This window comes from Oncorhynchus tshawytscha, linkage group LG27, assembly GCF_018296145.1.
Source record: "Oncorhynchus tshawytscha isolate Ot180627B linkage group LG27, Otsh_v2.0, whole genome shotgun sequence".
Taxonomy (NCBI): domain Eukaryota; kingdom Metazoa; phylum Chordata; class Actinopteri; order Salmoniformes; family Salmonidae; genus Oncorhynchus; species Oncorhynchus tshawytscha.
The window spans coordinates 703,170-729,284 of record NC_056455.1 but is presented as its reverse complement, the minus strand read 5'-3'; the positions used below and the strand labels follow the sequence as shown (position 1 = coordinate 729,284).

Genomic DNA, 26,115 nt, shown 5'->3' with positions numbered 1-26,115 from the left:
ATCTCCATTTTGGATAGACAACTCTTCGTGTTGTTGTTTGTTTAGTGTGTTCCAATGATCCCATAAGTGGTTAGTCTATGGATTCTTCAATTACATTGAGCTGATTTCTGACGTGCTGTTCCTTCTTTTTCTGTAGTGTATTTCTGTATAGTTTTAGTGATTCACAATAATGAAGGCAAAGACTCAGGTTTTCTGGGTCTCTATGTTTTTGGTTGGAAAGGTTTCTCAATTTCTTTCTTAGGTTTTTGCATTCTTCATCAAACCATTTGTTATGGTTGTTACTTTTATTAGGTTGTCTGCTTGACATTTTTAGATTTGATAAGGAAGACTAGAGGTCAAATATACTGTTTAGGTTTTCTACTGCCAAGTTTACACTTTCACTATTACAGTGAAACTTTTTGTCCAGGAAATTGTCTATAAGGGATTGAATTCTGTTGCCTAATTGTTTTTTTGGTAGATTTCCACACTATTTTTATTCCAGCAATAGCATTTCTTAATATGATTCAGTTAATTTGGCTTTGATGCCTCAGGATTGAGCATAGCTCTGATCAAGTAGTGTGTGATTTTGCTGTGATCTGATAGCGGTGTCAGTGGACTGACCCTGAACGCTCTAAGAGACTTTAGGTTGAGGTCAGTGATAAAGCAGTCTACAGTACTACTGCCAAGAGATGAGTTATAGGTATACCTACCATAGGAGTTCCCTCGAAGCCTACCATTGACTGTGTACATACCCAACGTCCAACAGAACTGCCGGAGTTGTGACCCGTTTTTGGTGGTTATGTTGTCGTAGTTGTGTCTAGGGGGCATATGGGGGAGGGAATGCTGTCACCTCCATGTAGGTGTTTGTCCCCCTGTGTGCTGAGGGCTTCTTGTCCAGTTCTGGCATTTACAGTGCCTTGCGAATGTATTCGGCCCCCTTGAACTTTGCGACCTTTTGCCACATTTCAGGCTTCAAACATAAAGATATAAAACTGTATTTTTTTGTGAAGAATCAACAACAAGTGGGACACAATCATGAAGTGGAACAACATTTATTGGATATTTCAAACTTTTTTAACAAATCAAAAACTGAAAAATTAGGCGTGCAAAATTATTCAGCCCCCTTAAGTTAATACTTTGTAGCGCCACCTTTTGCTGCGATTACAGCTGTAAGTCGCTTGGGGTATGTCTCTATCAGTTTTGCACATCGAGAGACTGAAAGTTTTTCCCATTCCTCCTTGCAAAACAGCTCGAGCTCAGTGAGGTTGGATGGAGAGCATTTGTGAACAGCAGTTTTCAGTTCTTTCCACAGATTCTCGATTGGATTCAGGTCTGGACTTTGACTTGGCCATTCTAACACCTGGATATGTTTATTTTTGAACCATTCCATTGTAGATTTTGCTTTATGTTTTGGATCATTGTCTTGTTGGAAGACAAATCTCCGTCCCAGTCTCAGGTCTTTGCAGACTCCATCAGGTTTTCTTCCAGAATGGTCCTGTATTTGGCTCCATCCATCTTCCCATCAATTTTAACCATCTTCCCTGTCCCTGCTGAAGAAAAGCAGGCCCAAACCATGATGCTGCCACCACCATGTTTGACAGTGGGGATGGTGTGTTCAGGGTGATGAGCTGTGTTGCTTTTATGCCAAACATAACGTTTTGCATTGTTGCCAAAAAGTTCAATTTTGGTTTCATCTGACCAGAGCACCTTCTTCCACATGTTTGGTGTGTCTCCCAGGTGGCTTGTGGCAAACTTTAAACGACACTTTTTATGGATATCTTTAAGAAATGGCTTTCTTCTTGCCACTTCCATAAAGGCCAGATTTGTGCAATATACAACTGATTGTTGTCCTATGGACAGAGTCTCCCACCTCAGCTGTAGATCTCTGCAGTTCATCCAGAGTGATCATGGGCCTCTTGGCTGCATCTCTGATCAGTCTTCTCCTTGTATGAGCTGAAAGTTTAGAGGGACGGCCAGGTCTTGGTAGATTTGCAGTGGTCTGATACTCCTTCCATTTCAATATTATCGCTTGCACAGTGCTCCTTGGGATGTTTAAAGCTTGGGAAATCTTTTTGTATCCAAATCCAGCTTTAAACTTCTTCACAACAGTATCACGGACCTGCCTGGTGTGTTCCTTGTTCTTCATGATGCTCTCTGCGCTTTTAACGGACCTCTGAGACTATCACAGTGCAGGTGCATTTATACGGAGACTTGATTACACACAGGTGGATTGTATTTATCATCATTAGTCATTTAGGTCAACATTGGATCATTCAGAGATCCTCACTGAACTTCTGGAGAGAGTTTGCAGCACTGAAAGTAAAGGGGCTGAATAATTTTGCACGCCCAATTTTTCAGTTTTTGATTTGTTAAAAAAGTTTGAAATATCCAATAAATGTCGTTCCACTTCATGATTGTGTCCCACTTGTTGTTGATTCTTCACAAAAAAATACAGTTTTATATCTTTATGTTTGAAGCCTGAAATGTGGCAAAAGGTCGCAAAGTTCAAGGGGGCCGAATACTTTCGCAAGGCACTGTAGGTCGCCACAGACTAGTACATGTCGCTGAGCCTGGAAATTGTTGATCTCTCTCTCTCTATGATGAAAAAGCTGTACATTTGTCTCTGTTGAGATAATGTCCTTATTAATTTCTAACCAGATACAAAACGTTCCTGTTTTGACTAATTTAATATAGTGGGTTAGGTCTGCTCCATAGTAAATTAGCATACCCCCTGAGGCTCTTCCCTGTTTCGCACCTGGTAGTTTGGTGGATGGGACTACCAGCTCTCTGTAACCTAGAGGGAAACGAGTGGGTCCATCTCCTTTATACCATGTTTCTTGTAGAATGACAATGTCTGTTTTTCCGATTTCTTTGATGACGTCCAGTTTCCTGCTCTTTAGGCCAAAGGCAGATGACCTCAGACCTTGTAAATTCCAGGATGAGATAGTAAAGGCTTTGTGTTCCATAGTGTCTAGTGTTGTTTTACATTAGATTGTGAGGTACAGACTTGCGAAATGCTTGCAATCACCCGCTGTATGGTGGCAGAGTGAAGTATTTTTGTGGTAGCAGGATGGAAATAACCACTTGTTTGTTGGGGAAAGTAAAAGAAGCTTTTTCAATCATTCCCTTGAGTGCTGTTGCCACCCTTTTCTGCTGGCCCTCAGGTCATTTGTGCCTGTGTGAATTATAGTGTGGCTGGAGGACCCTAGTCCGTCCTCTGACAACAGCTCCAGGGCATGCCTAGTGTTTGGGCACCAGAGTTTAGCCACTTCGTATTTGGGAAAAAGTTTATCCTCTTGAATGTTGTCAGGAGGGCTATCGGGGGAGCTGACAAGAGGGAAGAGGTAGGGTCTGCTGGGTTGGTGGGTACTGTGCTGTCTGTCCCATTGAGGTATTGAGGTTGTGGTCCTGGTCTGAGTTGGGCTGTTCTGCTGGCTTGTGTTTCCTGCTCTGTGTCACACCTCAGCTTTCTGGCCTCGTCCTTCAGTGCTATGTGTGCTACTTTAAGTTCTCTCACGTCAGTCCGTAGAGCAGCCAGCTCTCTCAGACAGCCATCCAGCTCCATCTGCTGCCCTCTGGGTCTTGTTGGGGGGGGATTCACTTTCTTTTCAATCTCTCTTACTGTTTAATTACAATTTTAGATGTCCGATCACCCCCTGTCCAGAGTGTTTGTTATGCGCTTTGGCTTGAAATGTCAACACATCAATGTGTCATGTACATGGTTAACTGACTGTTTGCCCCCCTCCCCTCTTCCAGGCTGGCAGTCCATTCAGGGAGCCCCTGATCAAGTTCCTGACGAATCCCCCATCTCAGACTGTAGAGTTGTTCATGATGGAGGCCACGCTCAATGACCCACAGTGGAGCTACAAGTTCATGGTGAGACAAACGCCATCCTGCCCAAGAGCCTCGGGCACATTACATCTCACTACGGAGCTTTAACTCTGTGGAGCTGATGTCAACACCATCCTGCCCAAGAGCCTCGGGCACATTACGTCTCACTACGGCGCTTTAACTCTGTGGAGCTGATGTCAACACCATCCTACCCAAGAGCCTCGGGCACATTACGTCTCACTGCGGCGCTTTAACTCTGTGGAGCTGATGTCAACACCATCCTGCCCAAGAGCCTCGGGCACATTACGTCTCACTGCGGCGCTTTAACTCTGTGGAGCTGATGTCAACACCATCCTGCCCAAGAGCCTTGGGCACATTACGTCTCTTTAACTCTGTGGAGCTGATGTCAACACCATCCTGCCCAAGAGCCTTCGGCACATTACGTCTCACTACAGAGCTTTAACTGTGTGGAGGAATCCTTTTGATGTCAGATAGTATTGCAGTTATGACTGCTAACATTATGCTCTGGGCATTCTCATTCAGATCCTTTGCTCCATGGATCTGTTTAAGAAATGCATGAGATAATTCCCATTCTCCTAATTCCCTTTCATCTGTTGTGGTCCAGAGCTTCCTGAAACAAAAAGAAGCCAAGCCCCTGACGGACATGCTGGCCTCCAACCCCAGCCGCTTCACCCCCCTGCTGGTACCGCAGCAACAGCCAGGTCTGGGTCCTCCATCAGCAACACCGCCAGGCTCGACCTGCAGTTCCAGGCCATCACGGTGAGGATGGCTGCACGCTGATGCACAGACACAGAGACACACACACACACACAATAGGACAAATATAAGCACCGACCTCATTATGATTAACATTATTACACACTCACTCAGGCAAACTCACAGAAATGCACCCTCCCTTACCCCGTGAGATTTCATGTAAATCTACCACTGACCGGCTAGTTTCAGCCATATTGCTTTCACCTATCCAATCCTTTCCAACAGCTACACCTTCTCACACCAGTGTGTCCACTGCTCTCTTTCCTCAGATCATCAGTATCATAGTGAACAACGAGAAGGGTTGAGCCAGTTAGGTCTTCCAGGAACAACACCGCACAGACAACATGGTCGCCATCAACTGGAAGGAGCCCAAGCTAATGGCCTACAGTCTGCTCAGCCACTGCAAGTATGTACTAAACACCCACACACCCTGATACTGCTGTAAATATGCATCGTTTGCACTACTACTTCAGTATGAAACTGCCTGAGTTGGTCAATACTTCTAAGATCAAGATGCATCATTGACTGTCATTTATCTTTCATGTAAATCTTTATTTTTTTATACCTTGCATGCTCACACACTGTCAGTGTTCTACTCACTGTTTACTCAACTTCAATGAGATCGAGCTGCTGTTCCAGCTGCTGTTCCAGCTGCTGAGGGTGTTTACAGGTTGTTTCCTGTGCAACATGACCTTCCTAAAGGACCACATGGAGAAGGAGATCCCGAAGAACTACAGCATCGCTCTAAGCCTCTTCTTCCAATGACCCACATTTCAACGACGAGCTCAATGCCAAGGTAACCAACCAACCCACTCTTCCCTCTCTCTCACACACACACGGACGTATGGGAACACAGCATCCTCTCAAATGTTTTCACCCACACAAACACCGACATGGTAAAAGAACATAATATTAAAAGCCCCAAAATGGAAATTAAAATTCCTCACCGTGAGTGTTCCCTGCTGGACTGCAGTCTTTTAATTTCAGCGGTGCAGCGCCAGCCCCCCCCTGTGTGTGTGTGTGTGTGTGCCTCCACTGACATATTCAATAATTGACTGAAGCATTTTCCTGGAAACAAGGTAGTATAGGGAGAAGGCGTGTGCTGTGCAATAGCACTAGGCAGATGAGGTCTGTTTGGAAATTTCACTTCAACCTCCACACTCATAATGTGTGTCTCAAATGACACCCTATTCCCTTTATAGCACACTACATTTGAACAGGGTCCACAGGGCTCTTCACACAATGTTTCCAGTGTTTCATGGATTCCAGCCAGAGCACTAGCCTCTAATTCAAAGTTAAGAAAACAGTCCGTGTCTGTAGATGAATCTGTTTTTATTTTTTTGTCGGGTTAAAGTTATTTTGTGAGGTGGTCAGATCTTTCCATGATGGAGTATGTTGTTCCTCCATAGCGTAAAGCTGTTGGTACTCAGCGATTTCCCTCAGGATCTCCTTAGTATCCAGGTTGGCTCCTTACTGCAAGCAGTTGTTTTACGAAAAGATAACTATGAGTCTTTCCCACTATGACGACAGGTGTCTGTAGTACAACCAGCTAGCACTCGCAGAATCCACACAAAAAATGGAACACAAACTTGCAGTCCCAGACGTAAAGGCTAACTGCGTTGTGGAATCCTTAGAAACAAAACTTTACTTCTGAATTAAATCGATTTAATGAAAAATATTTAATATAAACAACAAACTGAGTGTAGACAGTACAGTATTCTGTTGCGTGCTCTGATGGTGTATGTTGCGTGATAAAGCCTCATCATGGCTTTATAAATGATTTGAAATACTCACATCCACTTACATCAACCATGACGAGGCAGTTCAACGAGGCAGTTATTGTAGTGGGGTTCTTGCAAAGTTCCCTCCTGGGATTTCACCTTCAGTCAGTTGTTTTCCTCAGCGCCTAAGTTTCAGTCTGTCTTGCTATTTTACTTCCTTTGTCCCTCATCAGTTCCCTGTCATTATTTAGTCATGATGTGAAGCAGCCTCAATCAGTGTAGTAGAGATAACTAAAGTAAGTCCATCCGGACTTCCCCTCCTCCACCCATCCCTCCATCTCCTCCTCCACTCCTCCCTATTCATGAGCTTCCTAAGACAAGCTTATCTGAGTGCTTCCCCAAATGTCTGACAATGATTGTTTTTCTCTCCGTGGATCGCTGCAGCCCCCCTCAAACCAAAGCCCAACCTTACCTCAGAGATGTGTCCTCTTCCTCTTGAGAATGAACTGTACATGGCTAGCAGTCTTATCCAGAGTAATGAACAGAGCTGTAAATCACATTGTCTTTTATCATCTCATTGTACTGTCATGTCGGTGATTAAAGGGACAGCGGGAGAGGGCAGAACACACACACATCTATCTGAAACACACCAGAGACTAGGCCTTATTCTGCTCCTACAGCTAGGAATTCATACTTTTTACTTCGACAAGAGCCTTAACAACTGAGTCACCTTTTTCATTAATACATATTAGTCCAAAGGGTCTGCTCCGAGTCCAAATAATCTTTATATCTCTTTCTTCTCTCCTCCCTAGCTCTCCCATTCTCCTTCTCCCTACTAAATAGAGAGCTTTATTCTACTATAATCAAATATGTTGGCTTTTCCTGTTCGTCTCCCAGGCACGTCAACTGTGTCGTCTAGGTATGAGGAGTTGGAGTGTCTGTATGCAGTGGTGGGTAAGGTAATCTACGAGGGACTCACCAACTATGAGAAGGCCACTAGCAGTGCTAACCCAACACAGCTGTTTGGTAAGACACCTACCAGTACCAACACTCTCTCTCTCTCTTACTTTCTCTGTGGGTCTCTCTCTTTCTGCCTTGCACTCAGTCACTCATGCTCTTTCTCTATGTCTCTCTCAGGCACACTCATGCATGCACACTACCACACTATCTCTATCCAGCAATAAGATGAGTAGGTGTGTCGTTTATATCTAAAGCAGTGGTCTATGCTGGGTGGGTTAACAGTTGGTGTGGTTACATGAAGGGTGCAGCACAGAATTCAGTCTGTAGCGGGAAAGACAGATTTTTGTCTTTCACTACTTCTTCTGTTATCAGTTTTGTACCAATGTCAGAAGTTTTTTCTGAAAAGCTTATTTTTGATAGAAGAGAATAAAGTCTCAATTTACACAGGTGGCATTATTTATTTCAGTAAGTGGGACATGAAGTGACAAATGGCTGTTGGAGAACACTCTTACATGAACACTATTTCATACCGTTTCCTGTAATGGCAACAGTGGTCAATAACTGCCTTCATACCTTTTCCTCTCCACGAGGGGTTCTGTTACACACACACACACACCACTGAAATGATGAATGTGTCTTGCCGAGGGTGACATTTGACAATTTGTCTACCCTCCCAAGAGCGTTGTAGAGAGATACGTTCTTTTTTTCATTTTCTTGACTCAGTTATTCGGTTAGATTTCCCCCAAAAATGACCTTGTAGTATAACTTCTCCTTACAAACAGACTGACTGTTTTCCCTTGTTTTACCAGCATGTGTTCGTGTGCATGTGCCAGGGTTCCTGTTAGCCGGTAACAGCTGGCTTTTGAACGATTTAAAAATATATATATATGTACAGTACCAGTCAAAAGTTTGGACACACCTACTCATTCCAGGGTATTCTTTGTTTTTACTATTTTCTACAATGTAGAATAATAGTGAAGACATCAAAACTATGAAATAACACATGGAATCATGTAGTAACCAAAAAAGTGTTCAACAAATCAAACTATATTTTATATTTGAGATTCTTTAAAGTAGCCACCCCTTGCCTTGATGACACCTTTGCACACATTTGGCATTCTCTCAACCAGCTTCATGAGGTAGTCACCTGGAATTCATTTCAGTTAACAGGTGTGCCTTGTTAAAAGTTATTTTGTGGAATTTCTTTCCTTATAAATGCGTTTGAGCCAATCAGTTGTGTTTTGGCAAGGTAGGGTTGATATACAGAAGACAGCCCTATTTGGTATAAGACCAAGTCCACATTAAGCAAAGAGAAACGACAGTCCATCATTATTTAAAGACATGAAGGTCAGTCAATGCAGAAAATGTCAAGAACTTTCAACATTTCTTCAAGTGCAGACACAAAAATGAAACTGGCTCTCATGAGGACCGCCACAGGAAAAGAAGACCCAGAGTTACCTCTGCTGCAGAGGATAAGTTCATTAGCGTTACCAGCAATTAACTGCACTTCAGATTGCAGCCCAAATAAATGCTTCACAGAGTCCAAGTAACAGACATCTCAACATCAACTGTTCAGAGGAGACTACGTGATTCAGGCCTTCGTGGTAGAGAAATCAAAGAAATCACTACTAAAGGACATTAATAATAAGAAGTGTCACATTCGTTGAAATGAGCGGGCTGCCTAAGTATGATCCCCAATCAGAGACAATGATAAACAGCTGCCTCTGATTGGGAACCATACTAGGCCAACAAAGAAATAGAAACATAGATTTTCCCACCCAAGTCACACCCTGACCTAACCAAATAGAGAATAAAAAGGCTCTCTAAGGTCAGGGCGTGACAAGAAGAGACTTGCTTAGGCCAAGAATCACGAGCAATGGACATTAGACCGGTGGAAATCTGTCCTTTGGTCTGATGAGTCCAAATTTGAGATATTTGGTTCTACCCGCCATGTGTTTGTGAGATGCAGAGTAGGTGAATGGATGTTCTCTGCATGTGTGGTTCCCACCGTGACGCATGGAGGAGGTGTGATAGTGTGTGGGTGCTTTGCTGGTGACACTGTCAGTGATTTATTCAGAATTGTTGCTAGCTAAGGCACACTTAACCAGCCTAGCTACCACAGCGCTCTGCAGTAATATGCCATCCCATCTGGTTTGCGCTTAGTGGGACTGTCATTTGTTTGTCAACAGGAAAATGACTCAAAACACACCTCCAGGCTGTGTAAGGGATATTTAACCAAAAAGGAGAGTGATGGAGTGCTGCAGCAGATGACCTGGCCTCCACAATCACCTGACCTTAACCCAATTGAGATGGTTTGGGATGAATTGGACCACAGAGTGAAAGAAATGCAGCCAACAAGTGCTTAGCAAATGTGGGAACTCCTTCAAGACGGTTGGAGAAGCATTCCAGGTGACTACCTCATTAGGCTGATTGAGGGAATGCCAAAAGTGTGTAAAGCTGTCATCAAGTCAAAGGGTGGCTACTGTGAAGAATCTAAAATCTAAAATATATCGTAATTTGTTTAACATATTTTGGTTACTACATGATTCTATATGTGTTATTTCATAGCTTTGATGTTGTCACTATTATTCTACAATGTAGATAATAGAAAAAATAAAGACAAACCCTTGAATGAGATTCTACCAAATTTGCGCAACTCTTCGGGCAACATACTGTATATCCAGATTTTTTGAGGTGGCAGCATCTTGTTATGGGGAGTTTGTTGGGAGAAAAACACAGGTAAAAAGTTACAGTAAAACCCACCTCAGTCTGAGACAACATTTGAATATTGCTGTCCATCAATGATCCCCAACCAAATTTACTGATCCTGACCAATTTGGACAAAAACAACAGATATGTTGCCCTAAGAGTAAAGTTGGTCAAATCTTTATGAAAATGACTCACAGCTGTGATGGTTTCCAAAGGTGCTTCAACCAAATATTAACTGGGTTGAGACGTATCCAATTAGGATATTTCAGTTATGTAGTTATTTAATTTTTATTTGGAAAAGGTTCTATAGCTTTCTTTCACTTCGGGAATGTGGAGTAGGTTGTGTAGATCTGTAGGAAAAATATCAAATGAATAGGGCTGTGACGGACTTGGAATTGGAGGTTACGGTAATTGACCCGTCCAATGTAAACACTCACCGACGTAACTGTTCAGGGGAGGTCAGTTATTATGTTTGTACATTTGTTTACATGTATATGTGTCTTAATAAAACCTATTTGAAATAAGCTATTACAATTCGGTATTATCATCGCATTTCGTTATTATAATTTATTTTATGAATCAACATATTAAGAAATGCCAGTTGGAGAGGATCTGTCGCATTTTTGTATTGACACAACATGAACAGAGTCAAAATATAGATATGCCTACCTTGTGCTTGTCTGTTGGCTTTTCTGCATATAAAAACACTGAATAAAGATCCAATTTTGACAGGAAAAACATTCAAACAAAGTCCGATGGATTTTCTGCCACTTTTCCCAAAATATTTGCATGATGTTACAAACCCTGCTGTTGCGGTCACTCGATGGTATTGGCATTTGTTCTTCAAAGAGAATACGCCGTAATGACAGAAAGAATGTAGCCTACACTACTGACAATAGGCCTTTCATAAGATTAAATCTTGACAGGAGCATTTGTTTCTTATTAAAGAGATGGAGTCCAGACAGGTTACTTTAGGAAACTTTCTGAATGGACATATAGGCCTATAGAGAGAATCAGCTAACTCACACCGCTGTAAAGGCACCCGTCAATCAAAGCCGCCAGCGTATGTCGGACACAAGCAAATATTTCTCCCTCCCCTATTAAAACGTATTTAAAAAACCTAGGCTTGCCTTACATGCTTTCTAGAACGGGCACACACGTGTTGATTTTGTCCATCCATACCAGATGCAGTCAGGACACGCAGGTTGAAATATCAAAACGAACTCTGAACCAACTTTATTAATTTGGGGACAGGTCGAAAAGCATTAAACATTTATGGCAATTTAGCTAGCTAGCTTGCTGTTGTTAGCTACGGTAATCTGTCCTGGGATGTAAACATTGGGTTGTTACTTTACCTGAAATGCACAGGGTCCTCTACTCCGACAATTAAACCAAATATAAAAGGGTAAACCGAGTTTGTTTCTAGTAATCTCTCATCCTTCAGGCTTCTTCTTCTTTGGACTTTTTATGTCAGTTGGCAACCAACTTTAAGGTGCATTACCACCACCAACTGGACTGGAGTGTGGACCTAATGTTGGACCTGGTGAATAGTCATTTGTCCGTCATGTCCATGGAGATGAGGAAGAACTTCATCCAGGTCATCCTCACGTTGCTCATCGAGAAGTCACCCGACGCCAAGATCCTCCGCACCATCGTCAAGATCTTGGAGGAGTGGGTGAAGAACAACCCAGGACTTACTCTGCTAATGATCTGTGGAAGAACAACTAGCCAGCAAAGCAACCTGGAAACCAGGAAGCACAAACCTACACAGCTGTCTTTGCTCTGTTTAGGCATTTATTCAGAGTAGAGTCCAGCAGAGAGACAGAATGAGGGGGCAGGACCAAAGGTGCTTCACACTCCCCCCTCCAGATGCTCTAAAGATAAATTAACTGAATCAATCTGCTCTCTCTCCCTCTCTCCTCTCCTACATCTCGCTCATTCCCTCTCTCCCACAGATGCCCAATCTTTGTGAGAAGTCCATTCTGCTGGAGAAGATGATGACCTATATTGAGAAACGTTTCCCTTATGACCTTGAGTTAAACGCCCAGTTCCTGGCCCTCGTTAATTACATCCATAGGTAATTATCCCCATTAATCACCTGGACGAGTATGCACGGCAAGTATGCTGGGCGCCATTACGCTTCTTCATCCATCGAGGGAGAGGGAAAGGAGGAGATGTGGGTTGAGAGAAAGAAGGGGGGGTGGAGTATGCCAGGTCACTGCTACACCATTCATCTATCGAGAGGGAGGGGGAGAAAGAGAGTGGTGGGTATTGGGTAGAGAGAATTATGGGGGTTGAGTTTGGGGGTCTTCCAGTGACAGGACTTATGGTTTGAGGGAGAGATGGGGGTGAGGGAGGGTGGCAGAGGGGTGACAAGGCAGTCAAGCGAAAGGCGACTGACTCCTCAGCCCACTGCTTTTCATCCCGTATGGCCCTTTAAACACACATACACCACTCCCCTGTCCCTCTCCTTCAGTCCTCAAAACTTACCCCATCCCCATACCATAAAGGTAAAATAAAATACCCAGTCTGCCTGTTCACAGACATCTGCTCTGTAAGTCACATGACTTTAAACAAGCAGTAAAACCATGATTGACACATCACTGTCCACATCACATAAAGATGACAGAATGACAGAGCAGCTGCTCCACAACCATGTCTCTGAATAAGTGATGATTTAGTAGCTTTAATATAATACACTCACTGCTGAGAGATGTTTCTGTTCCTCTCTGTTCTTTTAAATAGTACTCTTGAGGCCCATTCACCAGGGTTGTGGAATGATCTAGAAATGATTGTCAAGGTTATTACACAGCATCTAATGTAGGCTGTTAACCGGTTTACTATTCCACCAGGAGTATCCCCATCATTAAAGATAAGATGTTCCTTTTTTAAACATTTAGATGTAACTGCATTCTGTTTCACATCAATGACCTTCATCACCTCTTGTCCTCTATTTAATTGATGATGATGCCATGATGCTTTTAGCTACTCTGTATCTTCATTCTTATGAAGGAGCTGGCTCCCAAATGCATTATCATGAAATACTGTGTAAGAGAATCAAGTTCCAGTTGTTAACCATTTTTCATTCAATATAACAAATGGTAACACAAATACATTTCAACCCTCTTTGTCCAATCAGGGACGAGAGTCTCTCAAGAAGTGACATCATGTCAAAGTTGGAGCTGGCCTTCCTGTCTGGTCTGTGATGCGCCCAGCCTCTGATCAGGGCTAAATTCTGTGAGGGGTTTGACCTGTACATGAAGAGACGTATCTACGAGAGGCTTCTCTACGTCTGCTGCTTTCAGAACTGAGAGGCATTGAGCAGCCACTTCTGGATCAAGCAATACATCAAGGTAAGGAGACAGACTGGGACAGGGGTGGAATCATGAAGTCAGTTGGAGATTTGTTGAATATTCCAGTTACAACTAAGCCTTTTGTAAACAGGTTGCTGACTTCAGCTTTGAACCTGAACAGTTTGTACTGTTTTAGCACACAAACCTACTTCATACTGTGGTATGTGATTTAGCTTGTCTGTTCTGATTCTCTTGAAGTGTCTCCATAATTCTTTAGCCACCAAGAAACTGTTAATCTCTCACTCACTCACTCACTCACTCACTCACTCACTCACTCACTCACTCACTCACTCACTCACTCACTCACTCACTCACTCACTCACTCACTCACTCACTCACTCACTCACTCACTCACTCACTCACTCACTCACTCACTCACTCACAGCTGCAGGCAGTGTGTGAGCGTAACAGCATCATTGGGACCAGCTGCCAGGGTTCTATGCTGCCCTCCATTACCAATGTCATCAATCTGGCCGACAGCCACAACCGAGCTGCCTTCGCCATGGCAACATCAAGCAGGAGCCCAGAGAGAGGGAGAACAGCGAGACCAAGGAGGAGGTGAGGATGCCACGCAAACAGAAGTCAAAGGTTCACATGGACACACACACACACTAAGATGAATGTTGACTGACACACTATCCCATGTGTTTTTTCTTAGAGAGGAATAACATCAATTGCTCCCTCTTTGTTAACTTGTATTTCCTGCTCAAGCCAACTGTTTTCCACACAAATGTAATGCTGTATTCATAGCAGTATTTATATGACAGTCAATATATTTAGTTTTCCTCTCCCATCTCATCATGATGTGCATCTCTCCGAGGGGAAAGACTAAGTGCTTTTGCATTATGACAATAAATCACCGACCCTCTCCCATCCTTCGTCTTTTCTCTCCTCCTCCCTGTTCTCCAGGATGTGGAGATCGATATAGACCTAGCCTCAGGGGACCAGACAGCCATCCCCAACACCAAGGAGCAGGCGGAGAAAGACTCAGGCAACCAGCTGCCCATGCTCTCCAACCGCCAAGACAAGTTCCACGATTCCCTTAGAGAAGTCAAGGTAAGTTATGACACCGACCCTCGTCCTGTTGGTTAAAATCATATTCTTCTCCTCTGCAACCCTCCCAATCAATTTTAGAAATTAATGGCTCAGTGCAGTCCTAAACACGATTTTCCTGTGTTTTATATACAGCTAACTGGTCAAATAAGGGAAACGCTTGGAAAGAAGGAAATTCTAAGCAAGCCTAAATATCTTATATTGAGTGATAATTCACTTAAAATGTGTGTTTTTTTAGTTCTTGTTTTTTCTTGCCAATGATGTTAGATAATTTAGCTTGGTAAGAATAGTGTATATATATATATATATATATATATTTAATTTTAATTTTTTTAATTTTTAATTTTTTTATATATAAAATATTTAGGCTTGCTTAGATTTCAGTTCTTTGCAGTGTGAGGGATACAAAGTATATTTCAATCAATTGCTTCCACACAGGTGTGGTTCCTGGGATAATTAAGCAATTAACATCCCATCATGCTTCGGGTCATGATAGGATGTTAATTGGGCAGGCCAGTTTTTTGGCTACCATGGCTATGCCCACATCCACATGGCACGAGTGGTCCCTGAATGGTTAGATGAGCATGAAAAGGATGTAAATCATATATCATGGCTCTCTGTCACCAGATATCAATCCAACTGAACACTTATGGGAGATTCTGAAGCAGCACTAGAGACAGCATTTTCCACCACCATCAACAAAACATTTATTGTGGAAGAATGGTGTCACATCCTTCCAATAGAGTTCCAGACACGTGTAGAATTTATGCACAAGGTGCATTGAAGCTATTGTCGCTCGTGGTGACCCAACACCCTATTAAGACACTATGTTGGTGTTTCCATTATTTTGGCAGTTGTTTCCACACTGAGGTTGGATAATTGTGGATAATGCCATTTTAGTGTAAGAGCTGTTTGAAAAGACTGTCTGAAATCTCAGCCTGGTTTGGTGGGATGGAGTTTTGGCCTGCATGTTGATATCACCAAGCGGTAAATTAGTTAATAGACCAATAAGAAAGAGTTCCAAACCTTGCTATTATAATAGCCCCTCCACACTCAGACCCCTCCCAGACGGTCCTAGCAAAATTATTGCTTGAGAAATGGCTCTTTGCTAAGAAGTAATCTGTGTATCTTTTTTAACATTTAAATTGAAAACAATCACAGTAAGGTACTTAATTGTTACCCAGAAATGATTTAACATTGAGATAAAAACTGCTGCATTGGACCTTTTGACTAGTTGTGTGTGTGTGTGTGTGTGTGTGTATGCGTGCGTGCGTCAGACTGGGGCATTGCTGAACGCTGTCGTGACGTTGTATTAGTTAATGTGACGACTGTTGCTCATCGAATGATTAAAAGTTTCTAATTGCGTGATTAACTGAATCAAGCAATTATTAACTCATTAACCTGGGGCACCATGGGAAAATACGTTTTTATTGAGTTTCTATTTCCCAAATTAAAGAATATCAGAAAATCGATTTTACAACAGCCGCTAATTAATCAGTTACCTCTATAATCTCGTTCTGAATGTCGCATAATCCGGGAATCTGCACGGACCCGGGTCTCACCAATGAGTTCGTACCACACCAATCTTTGTTGAGTATTTATTTACTAGAAAGCTAGAATGATGATAAAAGATACACATACATAAAAACACATTTGTGTTTAGTATAACGGGCCAACACACGCGTGTGTGTTACCCAAAATGGGAATTTAAAAGAGAGAGAAAAAGAGAAAGCACACGAGAGAAATATACATTTGGGTGCATTTGTCAGCTATGCTTATTCTAACCCTAGCCTTGCCCCACACTGCTGCTCTTATGGGTGAGAATATAATGATGTAGTTACTTGGGGAAGGTCTCTGTGGATTCTCCGCGTGGACCGTTCAGGCTGCACACTGATGCACATCTCCGGCGCACCTCTCTGGTCATCCTCACGATGTCAGTGTGCTTTTGGCTTAGGACTCTGTTCCATCGCCCTTGACCTGGAAGGGCTCTTCTGAGGACAGACATCTCTGTAGCTCAGAGCTCCCAGCGTAGGAATGAAACAGTGTAGATACCACGATTCGATGGAAAGTGGAGGTTAGTTGGTCCGGCTTGAATTCACCCACTTAGACACAGCTACTCATCAGTAGCATGGGTAGAAAAATGTGTTCCGTTTTGGGTTCGTTGACTTTTTAGACCTCGGCTGCAGCTTGGGTCACTTTACTCACAGGTTTTATACCCTTGTGTCAGAAGTGGGCGTAACCGCCTTTAGGGCAATTCTCTGGGCGTACCTAGTTAAGAGGCAAGGTGTCACGTTCTGACCTTTATTTCCTTTGTTTTGTCATTATTTAGTATGGTCAGGGCGTGAGTTGGGTTGGGCAGTCTATGTTTGTTTTTCTATGATTTTGAGATTTCTATGTTTCGGCCTAGTATGGTTCTCAATCAGAGCAGGAAACCATTGCTCCAAAGTCCCTTTATTTCATGTTTAATGTTCTGAGGCTGGTTCTCCATAGTAACAGGTCAAAATGAATTTGTCTGTGGCCTAAGATTTACCAGGGGCGTGAGGGGTCATAAAACCCCCACATCTTCAGACCCCTAGATCTCTCCTCCTCTGTTGGGGTTGAGAGATAATCTGTAGGGTTGTGGTCTCCTGTAACCTGACCTGATCAGGACAGTCATGACAACACCCTGGTTCAGCTGTGTCATATCTCCACCCCCCTGGCCGAGAAGACCTGGGTACAGCTGTTCCCTCACCTCTGGAAGATCCTGTCTGACCGACAGCAACATGTAAGTACTGCCAGGTCAGTAAGCGGCAACAGGTATTGTACTTCCAGGTCAACCAGGTTAAAGGGTTGGCACCGAATGGCCAGGCTACGATGAACTGTAAAACAGTGTGCTCACTGGTACAGGTAGGGGATGGGGGGCGTGTTCAGAAGGGAGCAACGTTCCAGAACGTTTAGATGGAAGGAATGATGTCAGATCCCTAGAAATAGAATAACTGTTATAATTGTAATTATATAACAGTGGCTATTTATGTTGTTTTTATCTGCAACTTTGAGATGAGCTATTTATTGAGATGAGCTATTTATTGAGATGAGCTATTTATTGAGATTAGCTATTTATAATTTAGTGTGTAAGGTTAAAGTCAAAACCCTGGTTGTAACGCCATGATAGAGGTCCAAGGAACTAATGGCATTGTCTGTGACAGGTCACAGGTTCTGGTCTGACCAGAACACACACACACACACACACCTCAGTGACATTAGTTTAGAAGGCAGTCAGCCTGACCTTGGCTGTCGCAATTCTGCTTTAAAACATGTAATTTCTTCTTAATGAGGAACCATTCATTTATGCAAAATATGGACGAAGATAAAAACGTAATGAGTTGAACAAACCAGATGGCTCCAGTATTAAGAGGCCCATTTAAAGGTCCTGATATGAAGTGATTGAGTTTTTAACTCTGGAACACATTGGGAATAGAACTAGACGTCTTAATGATGATGTTTGTCGCTCAGAGACACACAGGGGTCAAGACAGAAATAGGTTCCATATTTTCGCTGATTATCTGGTTATAAATATCTTAATGTGGTTATTGTAGCTGAGGCTGTCTCTGAGATGAAGCTGTGGTAGTTAATGGTGGCTTCCAATCAGCTTTAGCTTTGTTTTATACATTATATTGCATGCTTTTGGCCTTAGAAACACTCTTCTCTGTCTGTCTTCTTAAAACTTCTTCAGGCTAGGGTCCTTTTTCTCAATTTCCGCCTGACTGACGTGTCCAAAGTAAACTGCCTGTTGCTCAGGCCCTGATGCCAGGATATGCATATAAGTGGTACCATTGGAAAGAAGACACTTTGTACGTTGTAGAAATGTTAAAATAATGTAGGAGAATATAACACAATAGATATGTTAGGAGAAAATCCAAAGAAAAACCAACCGGAATTGTTCTTTTTTGAGAACCCGTGCTCTTACAATGGAACGTATAGTGAAATAATTAAATCAAGCTCCCAGTATGCAATTACTATGGCTTCCACTCTGGGTGTCAGTAGTCTTTGTTCAAGGTTTCAGGCTTGTTTCTTCCAAAACAAGTAAGAAATATGAGTTTTAGTACAAGGACATCTGCCTGGAAATTTGTGTGCACACGCCATGAAAACAATGCACAACTGCTAATATCGCTTTCCTATTGAACATACTTCTTTCCGTATGAAATATTATAGTTTGATTACATTTTAGGGTATCTGAGGTTTGAATAGAAATGTATTTTGACTTGTTGAAACAAAGTTTAGGAGTAGATTTTCGGATTCCTTTCTTGGCATGTTGAACGAGTGGATTACTCAAATCGATGGCATCAACTAAACAGACTTTTTGGGATGAAGGATTTTATCTAACAAAACGACATGTTATAGCTGGGACCCTTTGGATGACAAATCAGAGGAAGATTTTCTAAATGTTAGAGAATATTTAATCGCTATTTGTGAATTTATGATTCCTGTGCCGGTGGAAAAATATTTTGAAGTGGGGTGCTGTCCTCAAACAATCGCATGGCATTATTTCGCTGTAAAGCCTACTGTACATCGGACAGTGAAGTTAGGTTAAAAAGAATTTAAGCTTTCAACCGATATAATACACTTGTATGTACCTAAATGTTTAATATCCATAATTTTTAGGATTATTTCTTTGAATTGCGCGCCCTCCAGTTTCACCGGAAGTTGTACCTAGCCTTACTAACCCTAGACTCTTCTTCCCCTCTTTTCATCTTTCTCCTCCTCCCTTTCCTCCCTGTCATTCCCCCTCTCCTCCCATGTCCTGTCAGGTGAGATGAGTCCGTACCCGTGCAGTGGGAGCCACCAGGCTCAGAGGGACTGCCCGCCCAGTGCCCTCAACTGCTTTGTGGAGGCCATGTCCCAGTGTGTGCCTCCTATTCCCATCAGCCCCTGTGTGTTGAAGTACCTGGGGAAGACTAACAAACTGTGGCTGCGCTCCACACTGATGTTGGAACAGCAGGCCTTTGAGAAGGGCCTCAGCCTGCACAGCAAGCCCAAGCCCGAACAGCAGAGCATCACTCCACCACAACAGGTACAGGTTTTCAGACAACATCTTGTTCACGTTCAGTTCTATTAGATGAGTACATAAAAATCTAATCAAATCAAATGTTATTTGTCACATGCGCCCAATACAACAGTGAAATGCTTACTTAAAAGCCCTTAACCAACAATGCAGTTTTAAGAAAAATAAATGTTAAGTAAAAAATAGATTATAAAAAAATAAGAATAAAAATAATTAAAAACAGCAGTAGTAAAATAACAGTAGCGAGGCTAAATACACCGGGTACCGGGACAGAATCAATTTGTGGGTGCACAGGTTAGTCGACGGAAATTGAGGTAATATGTACATGCAGGTAGAGTTAAAGTGACTATGAATAGATAGTTAACAGAGAGTAGCAGCAGGGTAAAGTGGGGGGGAGGGGGACAATGGCTTGGGTCTTATGGCTTGGGGGTAGAAGCTGTTAAGAAGCCTTTTTGACCTAGATTTGGTGCTCCGGCTCCGCTTGCTGTGCGGTAGCAGAGAGAATAGTCTATGACTAGGGTGGCTGGAGACTTTGACAATTCTTAGAGCTTTCCTCTGACACTGCCTGGTATAGACGTCCTGGATGGCAGGAAGCTTGGCCCTAGTGATGTACTGGCCGTACGCACTACCCTCTGTAATGCCTTGCGGTTGGAGGCTGAGCAGTTGCCATACCAGCCAGGATGCTCTCGATGGTGCAGGTTTCAGTCTCCTAAGGTGGAATAGGCTTTGTCATGCCTTCTTCACGACTGTCTTGGTGTGTTTGGACCATGATAGTTTGTTGGTGATGTGGGCACCAAAGAACTTGAAGCTCTCAACCTGCTCCACTGCAGCCCCGTCGATGAGATGGTGCTCGGTCCTTCTTTTCCTGTAGTCCACAATCATCTCCTTTGTCTTAATCACATTGAGGGAGAGGTTGTTATCATGGCACCACACAGCCAGGTCTCTGACCTCCTCCATAAAGGTTGCCTGTCATCCATGGCTGCTGGTTGGGGTATGTACTGTTACTGTGCCATAACTATGTAATTGCTTTTTAATAACTGGATTTACCCTGTAACTCGTGTAGAAAGTTAAATTCAGTGTAACTACATCTTTTGAAAAACTTTCCTCAATGTCTCTGCAGGTGTTCTGAAAATTTGAACCAGTGGGAGCCTCTGACTGAGATCAGCCAGTCAAAAGGCAACATCAACCCCACCTGGTACTGGAATGTGCCTGGAGGATCCCCAACTGGGGGGCCATAAAGGAAGCACTGGTACAGGTAGGGGATGCACACACCTTGACACAGTTATAGACATATCACACACACACACACTGGGCTGAGATCCAGTTCCCTACTCCAGAACAGCTCGTAAATCTGTGAAAACGTCGTTTGGCCGGCATTAGGGAGGTTAATTTATCTGCTTCATGTTTTCTAAAGCAGAGTATAGAGGGGAATGTGATAGTAGCTGACACATAACAAATACTCCTGGTTTCTGCTGAAGGAGTCTTGGAAACGAGCCAATCTCCTGAGCTGACATCTCATTAAACTGTCTAGAAAAACATTTAACTAGCTACCTCTTTCGCTCTTTTGTTCATTCTCTCTTATTCATTCTCTCTAAGTGTCTCTCTCTCCCTTTCTTCTTCCCACTTTCCTTTCTCCATGGTTTTGCATAGATCTAATATTTATATGTCTGTGAGTGAGTAATTGGCCCAACATCTGTTATGTGGCGGTGGTAGAAGAGTAGAGCCGGCTTGTTGTGGTGAGGCTTCGGTACCCCCTGGTTCAGAGAGGAAGCCTGTCTAACTGAATGGCCCAGCTTTGAATTAAAAAGCCTCTGATAAGGCCACCACTGTCTACTGGAGATTCATCACATGTCCCCTTGTCTGTGATAACTGCATGTTGACCGATTGCTGTAATTCTTTTCCTCATCGACAGACAGAGGAAAACACACAACTAATCATGTTGCCCAGGTTTGACTGCGCAGGAGGCAGGCTCCCCTGGGATATTGCTAGTGTTGTGGTTAATGCACTCAGTGGGCCGATCAATATAGTCTCTCTGTCCACCTCCATGTCAGGCTGATTATTCATGACCCGCGAAGGCCTTTAAAAATGATGAGGAGAATGAATAGAATAAGACATAGAGTAGAGCAGCTGGTGTGTTCTGTTAGAGTGCTGCTTTGTGTCAGTGGCATGAAGTAATTCACTTCAGAGATGCACACAAACAACTGCAGTCCAAATTATCACAGCTGTGATAACACCACAGTGACACACATACTGACAAATGCACACTTGTTACGTGCGTGTATCATCTTGTGTTTTCAAAGGTAACTAACGTGTGTGCACGGGTAACGGGTTTCCCTTGCTGTGTCTGTAACCTGTGTCTGTAACCCGTGTCTGTCTGTCTGTCAGGTGGAGCTGAGCTGGCTTAAGGAGATGGTGTGGAAGGTGAACATGCACCGTGCTTACCTGGCTATCTGCCACCCAGAGGAGCAGCAGCCCAACTTCATAGAACAGCTGGTGGAGATCCTCCAGTCTGGCCATATGGGAGTGGAGGAGACTGACTCACATCGTGTCCCACGTACAGACACCAATACTTCAGGAAAGAGATGGAGGCAGACACACACACAAGTACCACCCAAATATTTCTGAAGTCTGAATCAGTTGTCTCTATTCTGGCAGTGAAGTGGGGGAAAACACTGCCCTGGAAGGCAAATAACAACCTTTTAGATTAGACATGAGTGAAACAGGGAGATAACAGAAAGAGAGACAGACTATGAGAGAGGGAAAGAAAGAGGAAGGGAAGGATGGAAAGACAGAAAGAGGAGAGTAAAATAGAATGGAAGAAAGGTGAGAGGGTGAGTGAGAGGAATGAAAAATAGAGACGGAGAAGAGGCAGTACGTTTAAACTGTCCGTAATTGCTTTCCCCCATCAGATAGTGTTTGATTAAATACCTGCTCCAAAATTGCATTTACATGATGAATGGACACTCCAAAATTAAGGTTAGAAATGTGCCATCAGCTGATATTAACAGATAGTTGTGAGAATATTGTACCACCCAATTTATTTTGTTCTTGGGGATTTGATTTGGGGAAGTTCAGGACTTTTATCTTTTGAAAGCAGGTATTTGAATTGAGTACAGTTACATTTGCTTGTGTGTGGTCCATTTCATTATAAAAGCAGAGGAAAGTAACTGTTCTTTCCTGGTTAGTGAACTCTGCAGTTGTAAGTCTCTATTCCAGTACCATACACATAAAGCCCAGAGAAACTCTAAAACAAAGACTTTCTGCAGGGAAATAACTGGGATCAAACTGCATTCAGAATCAAGCCATCAAAATCCAGGACTTTTCAATGACTTTCGATCAATGAATTCACACCAGCCATATTGACTGTCAGGTTGATTGATGGGTTGATATAAAAAAATATATATTGATCATCATGCACAGATTCTAGCAGCTCAATGGCATTTCATTTCCAGGTGTAGACCCTTCAGAATGGAGAGACCCAATCTAGTGTATTATTTTTCACATGTTCAATCTTTAGGTCCTTATTTATGTTTGAAAGAAGTTATTAGCCATTAAAGTAATATGATTTCATGGTTCTGCCACCAGCCCTTACCTTAATATGACGCTCCCTTAAGGTAGATAGTTGATAAGACAGTCTGATCCATCTATCAGTTGCTGGCTTCTCGGACCTAATTTCAGATAAAGATTTTCCAATAGTCATCGTTAGCCTGTAGTACAGAGGGCTAATGACTTTGGAATTGGCCTGGACACACTACCTTTTCTACTGTCATGGAGAAAGAACAGAAACTCTGCCAACTGTCATCCCTCTTTTATTTCTCTCCATCCCTCCCTCTTCTCTACCATTCTCTTCTTTTTCTCTGTTAACCACCTCTCTCTCTCCACCTGGCACATTTTCTCTGTTAACCACCTCTCTCTCTCCACCTGGCACATTTTCTCTTTTAACCACCTCTCTCTCTCCACCTGGCACATTTTCTCTGTTAACCACCTCTCTCTCTCCACCTGGCACATTTTCTCTGTTAACCACCTCTCTCTCTCCACCTGGCACATTTTCTCTTTCCCAATCGTTTCCTGTCATCATGGTTCTTGACCCAGCATTCTTTCTTCTTCACCCATTCTCTCTCCCCTCCCTATTCCTCAATTCTACTTCACCCATTTTCTCTCCCCTCCCTATTCTTCAATTCTTCTTCACCCCTTCTCTCTCCCCTCCCTATTCTTCAATTCTTCTTCAGCCCTTCTCTCTCCCCTCCCTATTCTTCAGCCCTTCTCTCTCCCCTCCCTATTCTTCAGCCCTTCTCTCTCCCCTCCCTATTCTTCAGCCCTTCTCTCTCCCCTCCCTATTCTTCACCCCTTCTCTTTCCCCTCCCTATTCTTCAATTCTTCTTCAGCCCTTCTCTCTCCCCTCCCTATTCTTCAATTCTTCTTCAGCCCTTCTCTCTCCCCTCCCTATTCTTCAATTCTTCTTCACCCCTTCTCTTTCCCCTCCCTATTCTTCAATTCCTCTTCACCCCTTCTCTCTCCCCTCCCTATTCTTCACCCCTTCTCTCTCCCCTCCCTATTCTTCAATACTTCTTCACCCCTTCTCTCTCCCCTCCCTATTCTTCAATTCTTCTTCACCCCTTCTCTCTCCCTCCCTATTCTTCAATTCTTCTTCACCCCTTCTCTCTCCCCTCCCTATTCTTCAATTCTTCTTCACCCCTTTTCTCTCCCCCTCCCTATTCCTCAATTCTTCTTCACCCCTTCTCTCTCCCCCTCCCTATTCCTCAATTCTTCTTCACCCCTTCTCTCTCCCCCTCCCTATTCTTCAATTCTTCTTCACCCCTTCTCTCCCCCTCCCTATTCTTAAATTCTTCAATTCTTCTTCACCCCTTCTCTCCCCCTCCCTATTCTTAAATTCTTCAATTCTTCTTCACCCCTTCTCTCTACCACTCCCTATTCTTAAATTCTTCTTCACCCCTTCTCTCTACCACTCCCTATTCTTAAATTCTTCTTCACCCCTTCCCTATTATTCAATTCTTCTTCACCCCTTCTCTCTCCCCTCCCTATTCTTCAATTCTTCTTCACCCCTTCTCTCCCCCTCCCTATTCTTCAATTCTTCTTCACCCCTTCTCTCTCCCCTCCCTATTCTTCAATTCTTCTTCACCCCTTCTCTCTCCCCTCCCTATTCTTAAATTCTTCTTCACCCCTTCTCTCTCCCCTCCCTATTCTTCAATTCTTCTTCAGCCCTTCTCTTTCCCCTCCCTATTCTTCAATTCTTCTTCAGCCCTTCTTTCCCCTCCCTATTCTTCTTCTCTTCTCCCCTCCCTATTCTTCACCCCTTCTCTCTCCCCTCCCTATTCTTCACCCCTTCTCTCTCCCCCTCCCTATTCCTCAATTCTTCTTCACCCCTTCTCTCTCCCCCTCCCTATTCCTCAATTCTTCTTCACCCCTTCTCTCTCCCCTCCCTATTCTTAAATTCTTCTTCACCCCTCTCTCTCCCCTCCCTATTCTTAAATTCTTCTTCACCCCTTCTCTCTACCACTCCCTATTATTCAATTCTTCTTCACCCCTTCTCTCCCCCTCCCTATTCCTCAATTCTTCTTCACCCCTTCTCTCTCCCCCTCCCTATTCCTCAATTCTTCTTCACCCCTTCTCTCTACCACTCCCTATTCTTAAATTCTTCTTCGCCCCTTCTCTCTACCACTCCCTATTCTTAAATAATTCTTCTCCCCTTCTCTCTACCACTCCCTATTCTTCAATTCTTCTTCACCCCTTCTCTCTCCCCTCCCTATTCTTCAATTCTTCTTCACCCCTTCTCTCTCCCCTCCCTATTCTTAAATTCTTCTTCACCCCTTCTCTCTCTCCCTCCCTATTCCTCAATTCCTGAAAAATCCTCAAAAGCTAACCTGGGCCGTAACACCAGCGTCCACGATGTGAAGACTGTGGTGAAGAGCTGGAGGAACAGGCTGCCCATCGTCTCTGAAGACCTTTCCCACTGGAGCAGCATCTTCATGTGGAGGCAGCACCACTACCAGGGTAGGAAACACAGAAACACACACTAACCCTATTTTGCACTAACGTTTTTCATCACATGCACAGCTGCTACTGTTCATTATCTGTCACTTTATTCCTAGTTATCGGTACGTATCTACCTCAATTACCTCGTACCCCTGCACATTGACTCGGTACTGGTACCCTGTGTATATAGCCAAGTTATCGTTACTCATTGTGTATTTTAGTATTATGTGTTTTACTTTTCTATTATTTCTCTATTGTCTTTCTCTCTGCATTGTTGGGAAAGGCCCGTAAGTACGCATTTCACTGTTAGTCTGCAACATGTAATTTGACACACACACTGACGCGTATCTTAATGCATAGACAGACGCACGCCACTACCAGAGTAGGTCACACACACACACACACCTATCAGTACTCAGGATGGGGGCGTCACTAAAAGGCCACTAAAAAGCTGAACCCCTCAGGCTCTCTACCTTCCCAAATGTCAGCTCTCTAAAGTACTCATTTACTCTGCACGACTGACACACACACACACACACACAGAGGGGGGAGTAGAGAGGGGAAGGAGGAAGATAGAGATAGTGAGTGGGAAGGAAAGTTGGAGAGCTAGAGGTGAGATGAAACTCAGAGTGATGCGAGGAGGGGATATGAAGAGGACAAGAGAAAGGAGAGACCAACTGAAAGGAGAAGATTGAGA

General features: G+C 43.3%; 1 pseudogene; it reads left to right on the top strand.

Moving 5' to 3' along the window:
* The window catches only part of LOC112261354, a 153,894-nt pseudogene that overhangs the window by 48,548 nt on the left and 79,231 nt on the right, over nt 1-26,115 (top strand).